This window comes from Equus caballus, chromosome 18 (genome assembly GCF_041296265.1).
Source record: "Equus caballus isolate H_3958 breed thoroughbred chromosome 18, TB-T2T, whole genome shotgun sequence".
Taxonomy (NCBI): Eukaryota; Metazoa; Chordata; class Mammalia; order Perissodactyla; family Equidae; genus Equus; species Equus caballus.
The window spans coordinates 54,304,238-54,324,906 of NC_091701.1; the positions used below are offsets into that span (position 1 = coordinate 54,304,238).

Consider the following 20,669-nt stretch of genomic DNA (forward strand, 5'->3'; position numbering starts at 1 on the left):
TCTCCAAAGTGGTACTGTAGTTAACAAATAGAAAAGAAAGACTGGGATAATCTGTTTTAAACTGCTACTGTTGTACATAATTACCACTTTCTAGAAACATCTTTTTCCCCAGTGATTCCAGGTTTTGGTTTTCATGTTTTAAAAAGCTGTTTAATGCTGTGCCCAGTTGCGTTCAGATGAATTTCAAAATATGTAATTCTAACATCTAGCTTTTAAAAGTGAACAAAACCCTTAATATCATCCTTTCTATTTTTTAGCAAGTAAATCATATGCATAAAAAATTCAGTCTGGAGGTACAAAGTGATGAAAATAAGTATAAAGAATAGCCTGTGGGATTTTACTTTACTTTCCTTAAAACCAAGAATTAGTTCTGATTTGAAGTCAAAGTATTTGGAAGCATCTCTTCAAAGGAAAGCTCCAAGCTAACAGATGTTTTCTGTTAACAAACAGAAAACAAAACATATACAAACAGACTAGTCTAAGTTAACAATAAAATGTTAGAACTATTTCCAGAAACCAACATGCAAGAAAAACTTTATTTGTCATAACCGTATATTTGTGTATTGTTCACCAGAATCAAAGAAGCTAATCTAATGACAAAATACAAATATCTCATAAATTCATCTAATCAGAAACATACTCTTGGAAGAGAAGTTTAAACAGAGACAAGAATATGAAGAGGTCTTCATCTAAATACTAAAAAATGAGTTTAGATGGATTAACTAAGAAAGACTAAGGAAGACAGAACACAGCTATATAATACTTTAAAATAATTTCTCCATCTGAAACTTTGTTAGGATACTACTTTTGTCTATCTTATATAATTTTGGATGGTAAAATGAGGCAAAAGTATTAAAATATGTGAACTAATGATGGCATTCCTTTGGCAGAATAAATCATCTACAGGAAAGGAGTAAACCAATGTGCCTCACTAAACCTCCAAAGGCGGCACCAGGCAGTTCTGGAAGTTGGAGCTGATAAAGAAAGGTTAGTTGAAGGTCTGTTTAAGAAGCAGTTAGATGTCCCCCACCCTTTCCAATCCTGTCCCCAACGCCACCCTTTCCCCACTCTGGTGGAAGACAAGTTTTGTTCTCTGGATAGGGTAAAACGAGGAAACTCTGAACTGAGGAACACCAGACAAAATTGAAGGCACACGTACCATGCTGAAAACTAAGTTGGGGTTTTTTTGGTGAAGGGGATTGACCCTGAGCTAACATGCATTGCCATTCTTCCTCTTTCTGCTTGAGGAAGACTGTCGCTGAGTTAATATGTGTGCCCATCTTCCTCTCTTTTATGTGGTATGCTGCCACAGCGTGGCTTGATGAGTGGTGCTAAGTCTGTGCCCATGATCCAAACCTGTGAACCCCAGGCTGCCGAAGCGGAGTGCGTGAACTCAACTACTACGCCACTGGGCTGGTCCCCTAAGTGTAAGTTTTAAATACTGAAGATTGAGACCTCCATCTCTCTGTGGCCCCACGTTCTCAGAAGGCTTGTACCTTTCCTCACAGGAGAGTGGAAGCTTCTTACCTGGGAAATCTGATCAGCCCAACTGAAAAGACTTAAGAATAGAGGCATCATTCTCTAACTGGCAGGTTTCTCTCAAGCTCTCAGAACTACTGGTCAGCTTTTTAGTGCCAAATAAACTTAAATAAGAGCAGTCAGCCAAGGACCACTTACATCTGAGGAAAATCTCCCTCATGAAGGACAAAGATGGATCAACAAACAGAATCAAAGCAAGTTGGAGGAAATAAGCCATGCAAGGAGATGAAAAAAAAATTTTTTAATTGTCAACATGCTCAAAGGAACAGAAGTAGGATGCCTCCTATTTCTGTTCCTGAACAGGATTTAGCAAGAAAAATTAGGATGCTGTAAAAAAAAAACAAGGAATAAATACAGAATACATGCAAAAATAAGTAGAAAAAGTGAATATAGCATAAATGAAACTCTTAAAAGAAGAAATGAAAGACAAAGTTAAGAAAATATTCAAGAAGAGCAAAAAGACAGAAAGATGAGAAATAAGATAGAGACTCAATCCAGGAAGTCTGACATCTAAATAAAAGGAGTTCTGGAAAGAGAGAACAGAGAAGACAGAAAAGGAAGAAATCAAAGAAATGGACAAAAATAGCAATACATCAAGAGGGTAAACATGAAAAGATGCTCAAAGAGTAGTCCATTAAATGCAAATTAAATCCTCAGAATGGCAAAATTTAACAAGTCTGACAATACCAAGCATCAGCAAGGATACAGAGCAGTTAATATAACCAACATATTGTTTAACAAAAGGGTTTTATAGTATTTAGTAAAGTTGAATATATGCATACCCTACAACATACAATCCTATTCCTAGGTAATATCCCAAACAATATGAGTAATTACAGGCACTAGGACACACACACACACACACACACATAAATACATACATATATATACACACACATGGCAGCAGCAATGTCCAAAATATCTAAACCTAGAAATCATATAAATTCCCAGGAAAATAGAAAAATTGTAGTATACATACTACAGTGGTTAATTTTATATGCCAACTTGGAGGGTGTTTTCAGATGAGATTAACATTTAAATCAGTGAATTTTGGGTAAAGCAGGCTGTTCTCCATAACTCGGCGGGCTTAATCCAACCAGCTGAAGGCCTGAATAGAACACAAAGAGTGGCTCACTGAGCAAGAGGAATTCTCCAGGAGACGGCTTTTGGACATCGTCTGCACCAAGGGCTCTCCTGAGTCTCGAGCCTGCCGGCCCTCACTGCAGATCTACGCTTGCCAGTCTCCACAGTCACGTGAGCCAACTGCTTCCAATAAATCCTATTCTATATAGACATCCACACACGTATCCTACTGGTTATGTTTCTCAGAGAATCCTGACTAATATAGTGAAATACTATACAATAAGGAAAACAGATACATGCAACAGCATGGATGAATTTTTAAAATATAATGTTGGGAAAAAAGAACAAGTCGCAAAAGAATACATACAGTGTGGTTCAATTAAATAAAGTCCAAAGGCAGGCAAAATCCAACTGCAGTATACAGAAATCTACATATGGCTGGGAAGACTATGAAGAAAAGTACGAAAAAGAACAATAAAGTGAGCACAATGGTAAACTACAGTGTGGAAGGTTGAAACAATGACAGAGAGGACAACACTGGGAATTTCTGGACTACCATTAATATATCTTATGTGGTAGGGATTATATAGGTTTACACATATTTAAATGTAATCCATTTTTAAAACTGTACATATAAGTTTTATATACTTTTCTGTATGTTTTATTTTATAATAAATGTGTTTAAAGAATATAGCATCCAAATGGCAGTCGAGGATCTTAGTCTGGAAGAAAAACCAATTAGAAACAGACACCTTATAAGTGTTTCACATTATGGAACTTAAGAATATAAATTTAATTATAGAATTCAATGATGAGTTTTCTAAAATGAGATGAAAAGGGAGATTATGAGGCTAATAAAAACAAATTGAGTACCAAAATGATATCACTAGTAATATTTACATTAATATTAATTATTAATATAGTTATAAAATAATATTAATATATTAACTAGAAAATCTAATAAATAACTAGAAATGGTAGGGTATAGGACCAATAAGACTGAAAAGCAAATTGATGGCATGGAGTAAGCCTTGAATAATGCCACTGGATGCAGAGGACAAACAAAAGAGTAAATCAATTACAGAGTAGATAATAAACACAGAAGAGCAAGAAAATCCAACATAAAAAATTGTCCCTGAAGTTCAGATGCCAACAAATGTAACAGAAAAATTACTCAGAAATGTCCTTTTGGAAACATTCCAGGAAGGGAAGAAAGAAAGAAATCTCAAGACTGAAAGAGCACACTGTTTAATGGATAAGTTTATTAAAGAACTATCAACATTAAATATATCCTGATTTAAGTTACTAAACTTGAAGAATAAACAAAGAAGTTTTCAGATAACCAGGCAGGAAACAGTGTCACCTTCATATGGGGGAAAAGCAAGATTGTTCTCAGACTTCTCTACAGTCACAATAAATGTCAAAAACAATGGTGTGATAACCATAAAGTGGTAAGAAAAAATACAGTGAGGGTACCCTATCCAGACAAGCTGTTGTCTAAATTAAAGACAACAGAGAGACATTCCTAATATAAAGTTATAGCTTCTTTTCAAAAACAGTCTTTAGGAGCCAATGAATGATAATGTTAATTTTTTGTTTTTTTACAAATACTGCATTTAGTAGTAGCAATTTAACATTTTAAAATATCAATACCTTTAAAAAATGCCTGGAATTTTACTTAAGTTAATAAATGACCATCTTTCACAACAGAACCATATTTATTAGAATTTTACTTCCACGAAATGCACTGAATCTTTCTTCATCATGAACTGGTGGATGAGTTCCTTTATGTCTTTAGTTAACAGAACCGTTGTAACGAAACCAAATCCAAGCAAAGGCTTGATAAGTGGGGCCAGTCTTGGACCTGTTGCACCACACTAAACGGTCTTCAAGAGGCCCCACAGAACCAAACCCCAAAGTCCCTTAAATTCAGGGGAAAGCTTATTCACTGGTAAAAATCTCTTTTGTATTTACTTTTAGCGATAGTTTCTTACATTTTTAAATTTGTAAAATCTCTCTCCTACTCATCCCCTCTTCCTGTACCTACTCATTCTTCCCAACCCCTAACTCCAGCCTTCCTCACTTCTCTCATAATCTCTTAGCCAATGATCATTACACAGAATGTCAGGGGTACGTCAATGGATGTCATGGCCAAAAATATGAACAAATAAATGCACACTGCTTTCTTGTACTTTTAACACAGTCAGTGATATTGTGTTTTATACTGACTAGTGATTCAGTCAGGTTGGCAAGGATAATTTATTTAAGCAAGCATATGTCAATGTCATTCCAAGAAAGAAAGTATATGTACCATACAAATTTGCAGCATCGCAAAAGCACACCTCCTATTTCAGTCAACTGTTCAACTTGATAGCTAACTAAATTAAAATGAAAGATTCAAAAAATGAGTACATGTTAACATAATTAAATGCACATGACCCAACCAAACATATATGAAAGAAGAGAAAATGACAATTTTCTGGCACTGTAATGCCTGGCAGAGCTATTAATTAAAAATGTGCTTTGTTGAACCTTACCTATAGCTACTGGTTCATCTGCCAATCATGAAATAAAAATGTATGTTGAATGAGTAAAGTGTAAGAATTCTGGCTTCTCTTACTCTACAAAAATCTTAAATCGGAAAGATGAGACTCTGAAGACAGAAGAGAGCTTTGTGATTGTAATGTTAATGCGTGTTGGAAATCCAGGCCCCCAGGTCGCACCCTAGACCTTCCGATTCAGAATCTGCATTGTTCACAAGATCCCAAGGTGATTCCCACGTGGCTTAAAGTTTGAGAAACACCAGTCTCACCCAACGGCCTCAGGTTATGGATGCAGCAACTAAGAGGATCAAGCTCCTAACGGTAAAATAGACAGGCTAATAAAAATAAACCCCAACCCCAAACAAAATAAGATTTCACAAACTCCATCCATTGCTTAAAGTAAAATGGTTCTCTTTCTCCATTAGTAAGGACTGCTTTCTAACCTCTCTCTAGGAGCCTCTTACTTCAACAGCAGTTCACGGATCCGCTTCTCACAGGCCTCTCGAAGCACTGCCAAACCAACAGGTCCCCAAGCAAACTTAGCAGTCCTCTCACCCCTTCTCCCCCTCAGAAACCACTCCTCCTCCAACATCCCCTGACACGACCACCACCCCCACACTCAACCTTGCCCCAAATTTCATAATTATCTGAGATTCTTCAATCTCCCTCTACATTTAAACTTTTATTCACTGATTGAGCTTTCTGAATCTACACAGACTTTACCCAATCTGCCTACAGCCACCAGTTTATTCCAAGAGAAATCCTACGACATCATTTTCCCTCTTGAACATTGTTAACAGTTCATTATTGCCTATAAGAAAAAGTCCATTGGGGCCGGCTGGTGGCACAGCAGTTCAGTGTGTGCGCTCCGCTTCGGCGGCCCAGGGTTCGCCGGTTTGGATGCCAGGTGTGGACATGGCACTGCTTGGCAAGCCATGCTGTGGTAGGCGTCCCACATATAAAGTAGAGGAAGATGGGGATGGATGTTAGCTCAGGGCCAGTCTTCCTCAGCAGAAAAAAAAAAAAAAAAAAGAGGAAGATTGGCAGCAGATGTTAGCTCAGGGCTAATGTTCCTCAAAAAAGAAAAAGTCCAAACACTTTAGTAAGCCCCAAGCCCTTAAGAATCAGTTATCAGTTTTACTTTTAAAGCACCAGAGGCTGGCGTGGTGCTTTGCACATATTAGGCCCTAAGTAAGTGGTGGCTGAATAGAATTAGGAGGGGCTTCTTTACCACTTTCCTCTAGTTGGCCAGCTAAATGTGATGACAAAAAGTATTCTAAAAAAATACATGTAACATAGAATTTCCAAAATATAAGCAGATTACTAGAGTTTTGTTGGGCGTAATTCTCAAAACAGTGATAATTCTCATGATATAGTGTTTGTCATTTACAGAGCTATAATGCTTTGGTGTGACGATCTTTATTACATGAAACTGCTTTCCATATTGAGTAAGTAAATGAAAAACAATTTTTCTAACATAGTGAGCCAATTATAATAACTTGTGCTACCCTGTTTTCATTTTACTATTAAATCAGAGAAACAATATTAAGTGTTATGTCCAGCCAACAAGTAAATGCATATGTTTACTTACAGAAAAGTATTTTACACCCATTATAATCTTTTAAAAACCAGGGTAGGTCCAGAAACGGTCAATATATTTGTACAATAAGCAATAGATTTGGCTTATTCAAGAGTTGGTGATCAGTCTCACTTTATTAAAAATCTTGTTTTCATGAGTCTACTAGCTCAGGATAAAAAGTCACACTACAATAGAAGTTTAAAAAAGCATGAGTTCTGTATGTGTGCAAGTGTTTGTAGAGTTCTATACGTGCGCACGTGTGTGTTTGTTTACAAACACAAACCTACATGTTCAGAGACATGTTTTCCAGATTCCTACTATGTAATTCCTTTAAACAACAAAATGCTTTTATTTAATCATTTCTGTATAAACGACGTAATTCTAAGCATCATATACAGACTGTAATTTAACATTGTTCTTGAAGACTCAGGTTTATTATCATGAATGTAATACTAAAACGTGAGTGTCTGAATACAGACACAGCCCAGAGGCTACTGTGGTGCCCTGGGCTGCCTCTCCCTGGTCCACACTGCCTCCCATCACTGAGCTACTGGTTCCTGATTCTAGTTTTGTTTTTAAAATCCTCTTTGCAGGTTACCACCTGTGTTCACCTACTAATTTGCTACTTTAAATCTGCTGTAAGCTTGGAAAAAGGAGGATTTATTGATATTTTACATAAAGCTGTATTAAATAGACTCTAATGGGGATTACCGAGCACTCCTGTGCAATAAACACATGGGCTCTGGGTGGCTACCCAGCCACTCAAAGGCATTTCCTTCTTATTTCCAGCCTCTCAGCCAGATTTTGGAGACGTGAGGCTGCCAACAGCCTGACCTCCAGACAAGCAGGATGTTACTGGAGATGAGCAGAGGCAGGCCTGAATTTGGTTAAGCACATATCTTTAAGCTTATTACTTAGTGGTCGTTAACTATCAGCAAATTACTACATAAAATATATCATAAAAATGCCTCATTAAAAAAATCAATTTATTAATGTATAATTCACATACAATAAACTGCATCCATTTAAAGTACACAAGTCAACGAGTTCTGACAGATACTACTGTCACCCCTTCCCCAAAGGATCCTCAGGTTCCTCTGCAAGCTGAGCCCTCCATCCCTTGTCCTGTGCAGCCACTTAACGGCTTTCTGTCACTATAATTTTCTACTACTTATGTAAATGGAAACATACAGCATATATTCTCTTGTGTTTGGATGTCTCAGTTTCTAATACAAAGATTTACTTTAAACTGATGGACACTGTTCTCATCAGATTTTAAGGACAGCTCGACGAGGATTTCAGGCTATGGAAAAGCAATAAACCAATTTGTAATTGCTACTATTTATGGAGCTGTTCTTAAATAGCCTCTTGTCTCTAATGAAGATGTTAGGCATCAGATGTAATCAAAATGTTTGCTGGAAAAGTGAATGATCAACATGGTCATGGTTGCCACTTGCTGACTTTTAGTGGCTAATAAGTAAAAGGCTGAAAATGTAATACACAATGTATCTGTGTGTGTTCATTTTAATAACACTATTTAATATTTTTGAGTGTCATGTGCTAGGCACTATGCATTATTCCAAAGAATCCTTCTAATACAATGAGGTATTAGTATTACATCCTCATTTCATAGATAAGCAAACTGAGATCTAGGGAGATAAGTAATTTGCCCAAAGTCATGCAGAAAATTCTAGAATCAGAGTTTGAATCTGGGACTGTCTGACTGCAAAGCCATGTCCTGAACCCCTGACCACATACACTGATTTAAAACCACAAGGCCAAAAAGGTCATCAGAAGCCCAGTAACTGGGTTATGTATTTTTTAGAAAAACAAAGCAAAGGAATCATGAATATCTGTCTACTTAAGAGATCCTTAAATAAGAGCAATAAATGGAATAAAAAACAGCTTTCTTTGGTTCCTTATTTATGCAAAGAACTGTATCACAGGGACGTATTCTAAGTCTGACAATTATCCATGCAACTTTATTACATAAGTCCAGTGTACACCAAGCACTGCATGAGGTTCAAGGAAACCAAGATGAGTAAGACGTAGGTCCTGCCCTGGAGGACCTCAGTTCACTTGTAAAGACAGGCAGACCTGTAGATAGATTATTACTGTAGACGGTACCTTGTTCCTCGGTATTCTCAGGGAACATTGAAGATCTTTTCAGAAAACAGATTAATAACCAGGTTATCAACAGTATCAGGCATAAATGTATTCAGTAGAGACTGAAAGATAATCTTGCACATCAGGTACCATCTCTAAGAATAAAAACACCTGAGTCATGAATAGATTTCTAAGTGAGCCTAAAAACCTGGCAGCAAACATCTATTGGAACCCTTAGGAAAAATTCTGAAAGATCTAGCAGAAGGAGTCAACCTGTAGCTTGGAGAATAATCACAACTGAGAGCAGAAGCAGAGCCAGAAGCTAACACAATTGTCTGAAATGAGCAGATGGGGAGCAGCAGGAGGGAGGAACACCCACTCAGAATGATGACAAGAGCCATAGGGCAGCTATTTTAGCCTGGGGATAACAGGAGATATTCATAGGAGAGCTATTTTACTAGACTCGGGGAAGACAGGACAATTTAAGGGGGGTTAGGCAAATGGAAGGACAAACCAGAAGAAACATTCACTATATTTAATAAGGTAAGGATCGTGTGTATAAAAGATATATAAGAGCAAGATCGAAGAATAGGAAGTCCCAGTTCTTGTTCCCCCACAGAGACACCAAATTAACAACAATATATGGATGAAAATTCTTTTATGAGAACTCATTTAAGAAATTGCAGGGGCTGACCCCATGGTCGAGTGGTTAAGTCCATGTGCTCAGCTTCGGCAGCCAAGGGTTTCACCGGTTCGGATCCTGGGCACGGACCTAGCACCGCTCACCAAGCCATGTTGACGTGGTGTCCCGTGTAGCTCAACTAGAAGAACCTGCAACTAGAATATACAACTATGTACTGGGGGGGCTTTGGGGATAAGAAAAAACAAAGAGGAAGATTGGCGAGATGTTAGCTCAGGGCCAAACTTTAAAGAAAAAAAGAAAGAAAGAAATTGCAGCACAGTCATGCTCATGCATCATTTAACAATGGGGACATGTTCTGAGAAACATGTTGTTAGGTGATTTCATCGTTGTGTGACCACGATAGAGTATATTTACACAAACCTAGATGGTATAACCTACTACGCACCTAGGCTATCTGGTACTAATCTTATGAGACCACCATCATATATGTAGTCAATCATCGACCAAAAGATCATTATGTGGTTCTCTGGGTGTTGAGAGGGGTGGCAGGGAGAAGAGTGGAACATGTGTCTAATATTCTGGCTTTTCAGAGGGCTGCCCGAGGGACTGGTTCATTGCCTCGCCTGATTCAAAGTGCTAGTGGCACGAGCATAGTTTGGATGCCTGGGAGGTGCTGAAAGCACGGAAGACTGGGGACAGCTTCCTGCAGGCATCAGAGGGCCTGCAGTGCCCCAAACAGAGACTGGCATGGTTTGGCACAGTCAGGAGAAGATGCCCAACTTCTTGGTTCTCCCTCAGGGAAGAGGAAGAAGAATGAGGCCTGTGTCCAGGGTTCTGGCTTTTCAGAGAACTTCCAAGGGGACTGGTATTTGTCTCACCTGATTCAGGGAGCTTCCAGGGAGCTGGCATACTTTGGATACCCAGGGGCTACTGAGAACAAGGAGAGCAGGGCAGCTTGCTCCTGTAGCACCAGAGAACCTGCAGTACCACAGAGAGACACCAGACGGTCCAAGAGATTATGAGGTTCTGAAAAAGAAAGTGATGAACCTCTCTAATCGGGAAATCACACTCACGGGCCCAGAGAAGTTACATCCCTCCCAAAAGGTGTCAGAGGCTCCTAGAATCTCTGTCAGGGCTGACTGGTGAAGCTCTTCCTCTGTATGAAGCCAGTTTGTAAAGACTGGGAGAAATGGCTATTTTTATGAATGCGGAAAACTCAGAAAACAAAAATCACAAGTCACATGAAGAACCAGGGAACCATGCCCCAATCAATGGAACAAAAATAAATCTCCAGAAACCAACCCCAAAGAAATAGAATTCTATTAATTACTTGACAAAGTATTCAAAATAATTTTCTTAAAGAAGTTCAATGATCTAAAACAGCACAGACAGACAAATAAATGAAATGAAATCAGGAAAATAATGAATGAATGAAATGAGAATATCCACAAACAGATGGAAACTATGAAAAAGAACCATACAGGGGCTGGCCCAGTGGCGCAGCAGTTAAGTTTGCGCACTCCGCTTCAGCAGCCCGGGTTCTCTGGTTGAGATCCAGGGCGCGGACTATGCACTGCTTATCAAGCCATGTTGTCACACGCATCCCACATATAAAATAGAGGAAGATGGGCACGGATGTTAGCTCAGTGTCAATCTTCCTCAGCAAAAAGAGGAGGATTGGTGGTGGATGTTAGCGCAGGGCTAACCTTCCTAAAAGAACAAAATACAGAAATTTTGGAGCTAAAGAATACAATAATTAGAAAGGTTCAACATCAGACTTGATCAGGCAGAAGAAAGAATCAGCAAACCTGAAGATACATCATTTGAAATTATTGAGACAGCGGAGCAAAAAAGAAAAAAGAAGGAAGAAAAGTGAAGCTCCTAAGGGGCTTATGGTACATCTTCAAGCAGACCAATACATGCATTAGGGAGTTTCAGAAGGAGAAGAAAGAGAGGAAGGGACAGAGGGTTTATTTGAAGAAATAATGAAGCAGAGGGAAGAAACGGAAATCCAAATTCGGGAATCTCACAGAACTCCAATCAGGATGAACTCAAAGAGGTCCCTACTGAGACATATTATAATCAAAATGTCAAAAGTCAAAGACAAAGAGAGAATCTCGAAAGCAGCACAAGAAAAGTGACTCACCATGTAAAAGGGAGCTCCTATTTATTAGTTGCTTTCTCAGCAGAAATCTTACAGGTGAGAAGGGAGTGAGATGATATACTCAAATTGCTGCAAGGAAAAATACTGCCACCAAGAATATTACATCTGGGGGCTGGCCCCGTGGCCGAGTGGTTAAGTTCGCGCACTCCGCTGCAGGAGGCCCAGTGTTTCGTTGGCTCAAATCCTGGGCGTGGACATGGCACTGCTCATCAAACCATGCTGAGGCAGCGTCCCACATGCCACAGCTAGAAGGACCCACAACGAAGAATATACAACTATGTACTGGGGGGCTTTGGGGAGAAAAAGGAAAAAAATAAAAATCCTTAAAAAAAAAAAAAAAAGAATATTACATCTGGCAAAAAGGACCTTCAAAAATGAAGGAGAGGGGCCAGCCTGGTGGTGTAGTGGTCGAGTCTGTGCACTCTGCTTCGGCAGCCCAGGGTTTGCTGGTTCAGATCCTGGGTGTGGACTCGGCACCGCTCATTGAGCCATGCTGCAGTGGCATCCCACATAGAAGAACTAGAAGGACTTACAACTAGGAAATACAACTATGTACTGGGGCTTTCAGGAGAAAAAGAAAGAAAAAAAAACCCAGGGGGAAATAAAGGCTTTCCTAGATAAACAAAAGCTAAGGGAGTTTATCATCTTTAGACCTGCTTTACAAGAAATGGTGACGGGGGACCAGCCTGGTGGTGAAGTGGTTAAGTTCATGTGCTCTGCTTCGGCAGCCTGGGGTTTGCTGGTTTGGATCCCAGGCACGGACCTAGGCACCACTTATCAAGCCGTACTGTGGCAGGTGTCCCACATATAAAGTAGATGAAGGTGGGCACAGATGTTAGCTCAGGGCCAATCTTCCTCAGAAAAAAGAGGAAGATTAGCGGCAGATGTTAGCTCAGGGCTAATCTTCCTCAAAAAAAAGGAAAAAAGAAAAAAGAAACACTGAATGAAGACCTGCAAGGTAAAACAAAAGGACACTAGAGAGCACATTAAAAGCACACAAAAATATAAAGCTTGCTGGTAAATGTAACTATATTGACCAATACAGAATACTGTAATTCTGTAATAGTGGTGCATAAAGAATTTTTAATTCTGGTATAGAATTTAAAAGACAAAAGCGTAAAAATAATTATAACACTGTGTTAATGGATACATAATATATAAAAACATAATTTGTGAAATCAATAACATAAATGGAGGTAGTGAGATATAAAAGAGTTTTTGTATACAACTTTTAAGTTTTATCAGCTTAAAACACATTGTTATAACTATAAGATGTTTCATGTAAGCTTCATGGTAAACCACAAAGAAAATATGAATAGAAGATACACAAAAGAAAATTAGAAAGAAATCAAAGCAGGTCTATACAAAAAAATCAATGAAACACAAGAGAAGACAGCAAGAGAGAAAAACATGGACAAAATAACTATAAGACACGCAAGAAACAACATGGCAATAGTAAGTCCTTCTCTATCAGTAATTACCTGAAATGTAAAAGAATTAGACCCCCAATCAAAAGACAATGAATGGCTGAATGCACAAAAAAAGATTCAACTATATGCTGTCTACAAGAGATTCACCTTAGATGTAAAGGTCCAAACAGGCTGAAAGCTAATGGATAGAAAAAGATACTCTATGCAAATGATAACCATAAGAGAGCAGAGGTGGTCATAGTTATCTCATACAAAATAGACTTTAACTCAAAAACTGTCACAAGAGACAAAGAAGGACATTATATGATGATAAAAGGGTCAATTTACAAGGAAGCTATACAAATTATAAATATATACGTACCTAACATCAGAGCAGCCAAATATACGAAGCAAACATTCAGAAAATTAAAGGGAGAAATAGACGGTAACAAAATAATGGTAGGAGATTTCAGTACCCCCTTTCAATAACGGATATAACAACTAGAAAGATCAACAAAGAAAAGAAGGACTTGAACTACACTACAGACCAACTGGACCTAACAGACACATACAGAACACTCAGCCAATGGCAGCAGAATACACATTCTTCTCAAGTGCAGAGAGAACATTCTCCAGGATATATCACATCTTGACAAATTTAACAAGTCTTGACAAATTCAAGAAGACTGAATCATACCAAGTATCTTTTCCAATTACAATGGAATGAAACTAGAAATCAACAGTAGTAGGAACACTGGAAAACTCACAAATATGTGGCAATTAACACACTCTTGAATAACTAACGGGTCAAATAAAAAAACATAAGAGAAATCAGAAAATATCTTGAGACAAATGAAAACAAAAACAAAGTACTAAGAGGGACGTTTACACTGATAAACACCTACATTAAAAAAGATCTCAAATCAACAACCTAACTTTACACCTCAAGGAACTAGAAAAAGAACAAACTAAACCAAAGTTAACAGAAGGAAGGAAAGAAAGATTAGAGCAGAAATAAATGAAACAGAATAGAAAACAATAGAAAAAACATTACTGAAACTAAGAGTTGGTTTTTTGAAAATATCAACAAAATTGAAAGCACTTAGCCAGATTAAAGACAGATGTATAGACAAATGGAACAGAATGGAGAGTCCAGAAATAAACTCTCCTGTATAGGGTCATATGATCTTTGACAAGGGTGCCAAGGCTACACAATGGGGAAAGGACAGTCTCTTCAACAAACAGTGCTGGGAAAACTGGATACGCACATGCAAAAGAATGAAGATGGACCTTTATCTTACACCACATACAATAGTTAACTCAAAATGGATTAAAGACCTAAATGTAAGACCTGAACCTATAAAACTCCTAGAAGAAAACATAGGGGAAAAGGTTCATGACAGTGGAATGGGCAATGATTTCTTGACTATGATACCAAAAGCACAAGTAATAAAAACAAAAGTAGACAAATGGGACTACATTAAACTTAAAAACCTCTGCAAAGTAAAGGAAACAATCAACAGAGTGAAAAGGTAACCTACAGAACGGGAGAAAATATTTGCAAACCATGTATCAGATAAGGGGTTAAATATCCAGACTACAAAAAGAACTCATACAACTCAATAAAAAGAATAGCCCAGTTAAAAAATGAGCAAAGGACTTGAATACACAGTTCTCCAAAGAAGATATACAAATGGCCAGCAAGCATGCAAAAAGATGGTCAACAGCATTAATCATCAGGGAAAAGCAAATCAAAACCACAATGAGGTACCACCTCACATTCATTAGGATGGCCACTATTAAAAAATCAAAATAAGAGTTGCCAAGGATGTGGAGAAATTAGAACCCTTGCGCACTATTGATAGAATTGTAAATGGTGCAGTCAGTATGGAAAACAATATGGAGGTTCCTCAAAAGATTAAAACTAGAACTACGACATGACCCAGCAAGTCTACTTTAGGGTACGTATCTAAAAGAACTGAAAACAGATCTCGAAGAGATATTTGCACATCCATGTACATTGCAGCATTATTCACAATAGGCAAGATGTGAAAGCAACCTAAATGTCCATCAAACGATGAATGGATAAAGCATAAGCCAATTACAAAAAGATAAATATCACATAATTCTACCCACATGGGGTATCTAAAGTAATCGAACTCAGAGAAACAAAAAAGGAGAATGGTGGTTGCCAGGGGTGGGGGAAGGGAGAAAGGGAGAATTGTTGTTCAGTGGGTACAGAGTCTTAATCATGCAAGACAAAAAAGTTCTAGAGATGTGTTGTTCAACAACATGCATAAAGTAAGCAATACCGTAATCTACACTTAAAAATTATCAAGAGGGTAAAAAAATATATATATATATTTAGTTCAGAAAAATGAGAGTGCAGATTGGACATACCAAAAGGAAAATTCATTGAGATAAATTACTAACTGCTCTTTCCTCAACAAATCCAAATACAGCTCTTCATACAAGAAAACAGAAGTTACTGTTCTTGATCCATATACTGTACATGTGGCTATTTGAAACATTACCCCTATCCATAGCAGAGGAGGTTTCTGAAATCTGAAAGAGTCATAGTGCTATAATTATTCATTATATATATGCAAAGTTTCCATTCTCCCCTCAGCTCAACTCACAGGAATTATTTATTTTTATTGACAGAGGAGAGCAGGTTTATTAACATTTTCAGTTAGTAGAAAATAGACATGAACGTGATGAAAATCTAGACACTGAAACATTTCTGGTGTGAGGGGAAACAGAGGCTTCACCAATTAATTAAAAACAGCATCTACACTGGACTCTAAAGCCACATCTACAGATGCTTTTATGTCAGTTATAAATTCCTTAACTATTTTTGGCTTCAATATTTTTTACTCATATTAGTTGGAAAATGAAAGGTCGCAGAGGACAAATCTAAAATTAAAAAAAAAAACACATGCTCCTTTATATATGAGATCTCTATATATTCATCACAGCCCCACAGAGTATACAGAGATTGGTTTATACCCCTGAGATGGAATTGAACACCGCTACAGAACGCACTAACTTCTCTAGCATTGGATGTGAGAAAGATTAAGTCTGTAAAAGAGAAAACCGCAAACCTCTTTTCTTCACATCTTCGTTTGTTCCCCTCCCTCTTCCCAATCATAAATACAGACTTGATTTCCTTCTGTTTTCAAGACATAATGTCACCCACCTGTTACTTCTTCCTAACCTTTGTTAGTTTTCTTTCTAAAATCAAATACAACTAAGTCACAGTTTTCTGAAAAACCATATGGTAGCATTTGGCTGAGGCAGCAAGGGCAATTTAATTAGGTGGGTGAATGAATTTAATATCTATGTTTCCAACATCACTGTACTTAATTCTGCTTATCAATAAATCTTCAAAATTCGTATTTGTTGGTCAAATGTCAGACTCAACTAGTTAAATTTTAATGTATGTCATCAACCATACATATAATATACACCTATCATATAATGACATAAATTATACTTTTATCTACATTATAAATGCCATATCAATATTCAAATCATATATATACTTTAGTGAAATGGCTTATAAATAAATATGAAAAGTAGGGGAGGGAGGAGGGAAGCAAAAAAAGAGAATTTCTTTTCCCATTTTTCTATTGATATATTCTGGCAAATTCTAAAATTGGTGTGTTCCAAAATTCTGAAATCTGTGTGTTCTGGCAAAATCTGACTAGAAAAAGCTGGATAATTATTTGGAACCTCATGCTGTTTCTTATTCAAAATGGATGTCCAAGTTTCTGAAATCCACCGAAATTTAGAGAATGGAAAGGTGATTTTTCCTGAAATAATCAATATCTTAAACACTCGTATACTTACTGCATTTTTATTATTTTATACATTATAATCTGAGAGAAAATGCATTCATTCTTTTGAATTTTGAGACAGCAGAAGCCTATCCTTGAACAGCTGGCAGTATAAATGACAAAAGATTGATATTTGCCTAAGGATCATGACAAAATTATATTCAGAGAGAGAAATCTGTGTGTGTATGAAAGAGATATACATATACATAAATACACATTTTTTCAGACATTTCTAAGACATGTTAGTTTACTGGCAGGATAATAAAAAAAAGATGAAAACAATCCCAAAGTTCAGCTTCATGGAATAAATGTATTCCTCCTCTGCCACACTAGTCCACAAAAGCAATGAAAAGTTTCATCGACCTATCTAGAGGCTAGTTGAGCTACACATATATGTACATACTTTTATTTTGCAAACAAAGAAATGCACAACTTGATAAAAACACAAAAGTAACTACAATGGAACCGAAAGCTTGCTAAACAGAATAGCTCTGACAACCAAGCCAGAACAGACTCCTCTGAGTGACCACATCTGTTTTCTTCTGGGACTATCAATAAAAAGAGGTATGTGGGAAAAAGGGAAAAAAATGAAAGAAGAATCAGCTTTTAGTATTTCCCAAAATGAATAACCTGCATCTAAATAAGGCAAAACGTGACAAAGCCGTCTTTTGCTTCTGCATCAGAGATTGCTGGGAGTCTCCCAACATCCACCCCTCTGTGCTTCCTCCATAACAGACCCTGATTTTCAGGTGTGAGCACGGGTCCCTAACTGGAGACTACGCTTCTCAGCTTCCCTTGCTTTGCTGGTAGGAGCAGGAGCAGTCAAAGAGAATTAAATGAAAGCAGTTCAGATCTTCACCCCTTCGGTCTTCTTCTTAGCTGGAATGTGGATAGAAAGTCTGGCGTTCCAGCAGCCACCATGAGATAAACCTGCAAGTCACTTACAGGAAAGCAACAACATAAGGGCAATCTGGATCTCTCACCTTGTGGAGGGCCACCCAGCCTTGAAATACCTCCAGATTTCTTGAATGTGGGAGAAGAATAAAGACCTATTTTCTATTAAGAATTGTCATTTCTTATTTAGTTACTTGTAGTCAAACCTAATCCCAATTCTCATTCCTCATGCAAAGATAGCCTACTTTTGCTTATGTTATTTGGAGATTTTCTTGTATGAGGTCATGTCTTTCTGAGGATAATATAAAATTTTTAAAAAGTGATACTATAAATAACTTTCTCCCAACAGCTGCCATCAGCTAGTCTTGTCTTAAGAATTCTACGACAATAAATAAATAAGGGCAAAGAAGAAAAAAAATGTGCAAACAGGAAGTCCCTAAAATATTTCCCATTACCTGGGTATTACCACTCCAAAATATACTTTTGTTTGTCTGTTATAATGATATAGTAAAACTCAAAAGCATAATTTATTTTGCTGTGGATTGGACTTGCTTGGAAAATTCCCAGAAAAATCTCCTGGGAATTACAGAGCTTTAAACTTCCTGGTCTGCCAGTGGGACACACTCTTTTGCCTCCTAGGCTCCCACAATGCATTGCCACCTTCCCCATTGCCTTTTAAATGTGCATTTAAGCCAGTAGGATCTTCTTGAATGAAAAAGTGCTGTAGGAGGCCTAGCAGCAGAAAAACTTTGGTAACTGAAAAGCTGGGGCCCTCAGAAGAGGACAGACACGGCATATACAAATTAGAAAGAATCATAGTATAGGTAAGTTTAAAAAATCACTGATAAAAATAACAGAATTATATTTGAACAACAAAAGCAAAATGAAAGCAAAAACATTACATCCTGTAAACATCTTGTCCCTGTGGCCATGACCCAGTATATATATATGTGTGTCAACTCTAGAACGCACAAGGAGGTCAAAGATTTCCAAAGGTACTAGGAGTAACACAGACAGTGGTCTATGTCAGGGGTCAGCAAGCTATAGCTCGTGAGCCAAATCCAGGCCACTGCCTGTTTTTGTACGGTCAATGAGCTAAAAATGGATTTTATATATTTAAATAGTTAAATGGCTACATAAGTGCCTACATAACATAATACTCTCAATTGGTTTGCAAAGCTTTTAGTATTTGCTATTGTATCCTTTCCAGGAAAAGTTTGCCAATGCCTGATCTACATGGCCAACCACGTCTTTCTGATTAAGGCTTAGGGATAGGAAAAGAAAGTAACTTCAATTTTGAGAAGCTTGTCAGATTCCACCATACAGTCAATAGCAGTATGATGTTAAGAATAACCCCCAACAACTGGGAACGGAGAGACTACTTAGCCTGAATGTGAATCACTGGTTAGCAATTAGCAAACACTGACTTAGAATTATGTCCTGTGGTTTTCTAGGAGATGTCAGTAAGTCCTATCTGCGGACAAACAGTTAGGGAAACACTTATAGCAAGTTGAACAAACTGCTGGTTTCTGTGTGTACATGTGTGTTTGTTTTGTTTCACTGTAAGATTTCTCAGAATCTTTTAAAAAAGCCTCTAGGACGGGGATACAGTGTGCAACAATTCCTACATTTATTTTACCTTACTTCTGTGATGCCCATTAATATCTTGAAAAAAGTATTCCATAGAATACAGTTTGTGAAATACTTACCTCATATGATATCAAAATACATTAGTGGGGGATTAAAAGGTTAACTGTGAAAAATACATCATAAAATCTAGAAAAGAGCCAACATAACTATCAAATCTCTTGTGGAGGTGGTGCTTTCCAGCCTAAAGAAGAATGGACTAAATCGTTAAGAAAAAGATTCAACGAAAGTGTAACCATGTAAAATTAAAATATTTGTACATCAAAACCAACAAAAATAGAGAAAGCATGCCAAGTAAATATAATAAATGGCTGTATACATAATACATAAATAATTTAGTGGGCAAGGACATGAACAGGACACTAAGAGAAAATGTAACAAGTAACTTTCTTGTGTGCATTCATCATTGCTCCCCTTTGGCTGTTTTTCCTACTGAAACCAAAAAGAAATTCAAACTTGGGTCATATCACAACCCAGCTTAAAACTTGGCCATGGCTCCCCCATGGCTCTTAGGATAAAGAGCAAAGTCCTTAACATGGCCTTCAGGAAGCAGGTCGTGCAGCCCCATCCGATGCCTCACTCTCCAGCTTACTCTTTGCCCCCAGCCACATCCTGCCTTCAGTGTAGAAATGCACCTGGCACCTGGCTCGCTTCGGCATAGAGCCATGGCACCTGCTGGCTGGTCCTTCTGCTTGGGTGGCTCTCTCCCCCGCCTTCTCACTCTCTTCCCTTAGTTCATCTCACACATCCTTCAGTTCTCAAATCAGACTTGACTTTCTCAGAATGGCCTTCCCTGACTGCAATTCCTTGGATTTCGATCAGAGTCTCCTTTTACAGTCATAGCACCCTGCGCTTTCCCTCCATGGCACTTGCCTCAGTTTTTAACTTGGTATTTGCGGGATAATTTCATTCAAGTCTAACCCTCTCACTACCTGATAAACTCCATAAGGCCAGGCATCTTGACCATCTCGTTCACTCTTCCACCCAGAAGAGTATCATTACAAGTTTTTAAAAACAAAGCAATAATAACAAAAAATGCCTTTGAAAAATGCCAAAACTATTTATTTTGGGGGCAGCGAGACTACAGGCAATATTTTTCTTTTCCTGCTTATCTGCATTTTACATAGTTTCTAGTGCACGTGTCAAAAAGAAACAAAAGTTTACGATGGATCTAAATTTAAATAAGGAAATATAATAAGTGAAAATCAGAGTTTAAAAAGATT

General features: G+C 37.7%; 1 protein-coding gene across 5 annotated transcripts in view; it reads right to left on the reverse strand.

Annotated features, from left to right (window-relative positions):
* CHN1 (chimerin 1) overlaps nucleotides 1-20,669 on the reverse strand; it is a 184,901-nt gene that overhangs the window by 81,441 nt on the left and 82,791 nt on the right. Inside the window, exon 1 of one of the 5 annotated variants that reach the window (XM_070241267.1) lies at nucleotides 13,449-13,638. The exons of the other annotated variants lie outside the window; for them this stretch is intronic. The gene's annotated coding sequence lies outside the window, so the exon portion shown is untranslated. Of the gene's footprint in view, nucleotides 1-13,448; nucleotides 13,639-20,669 lie in introns of those variants that run through there. 5 annotated transcript variants of the gene reach the window in all.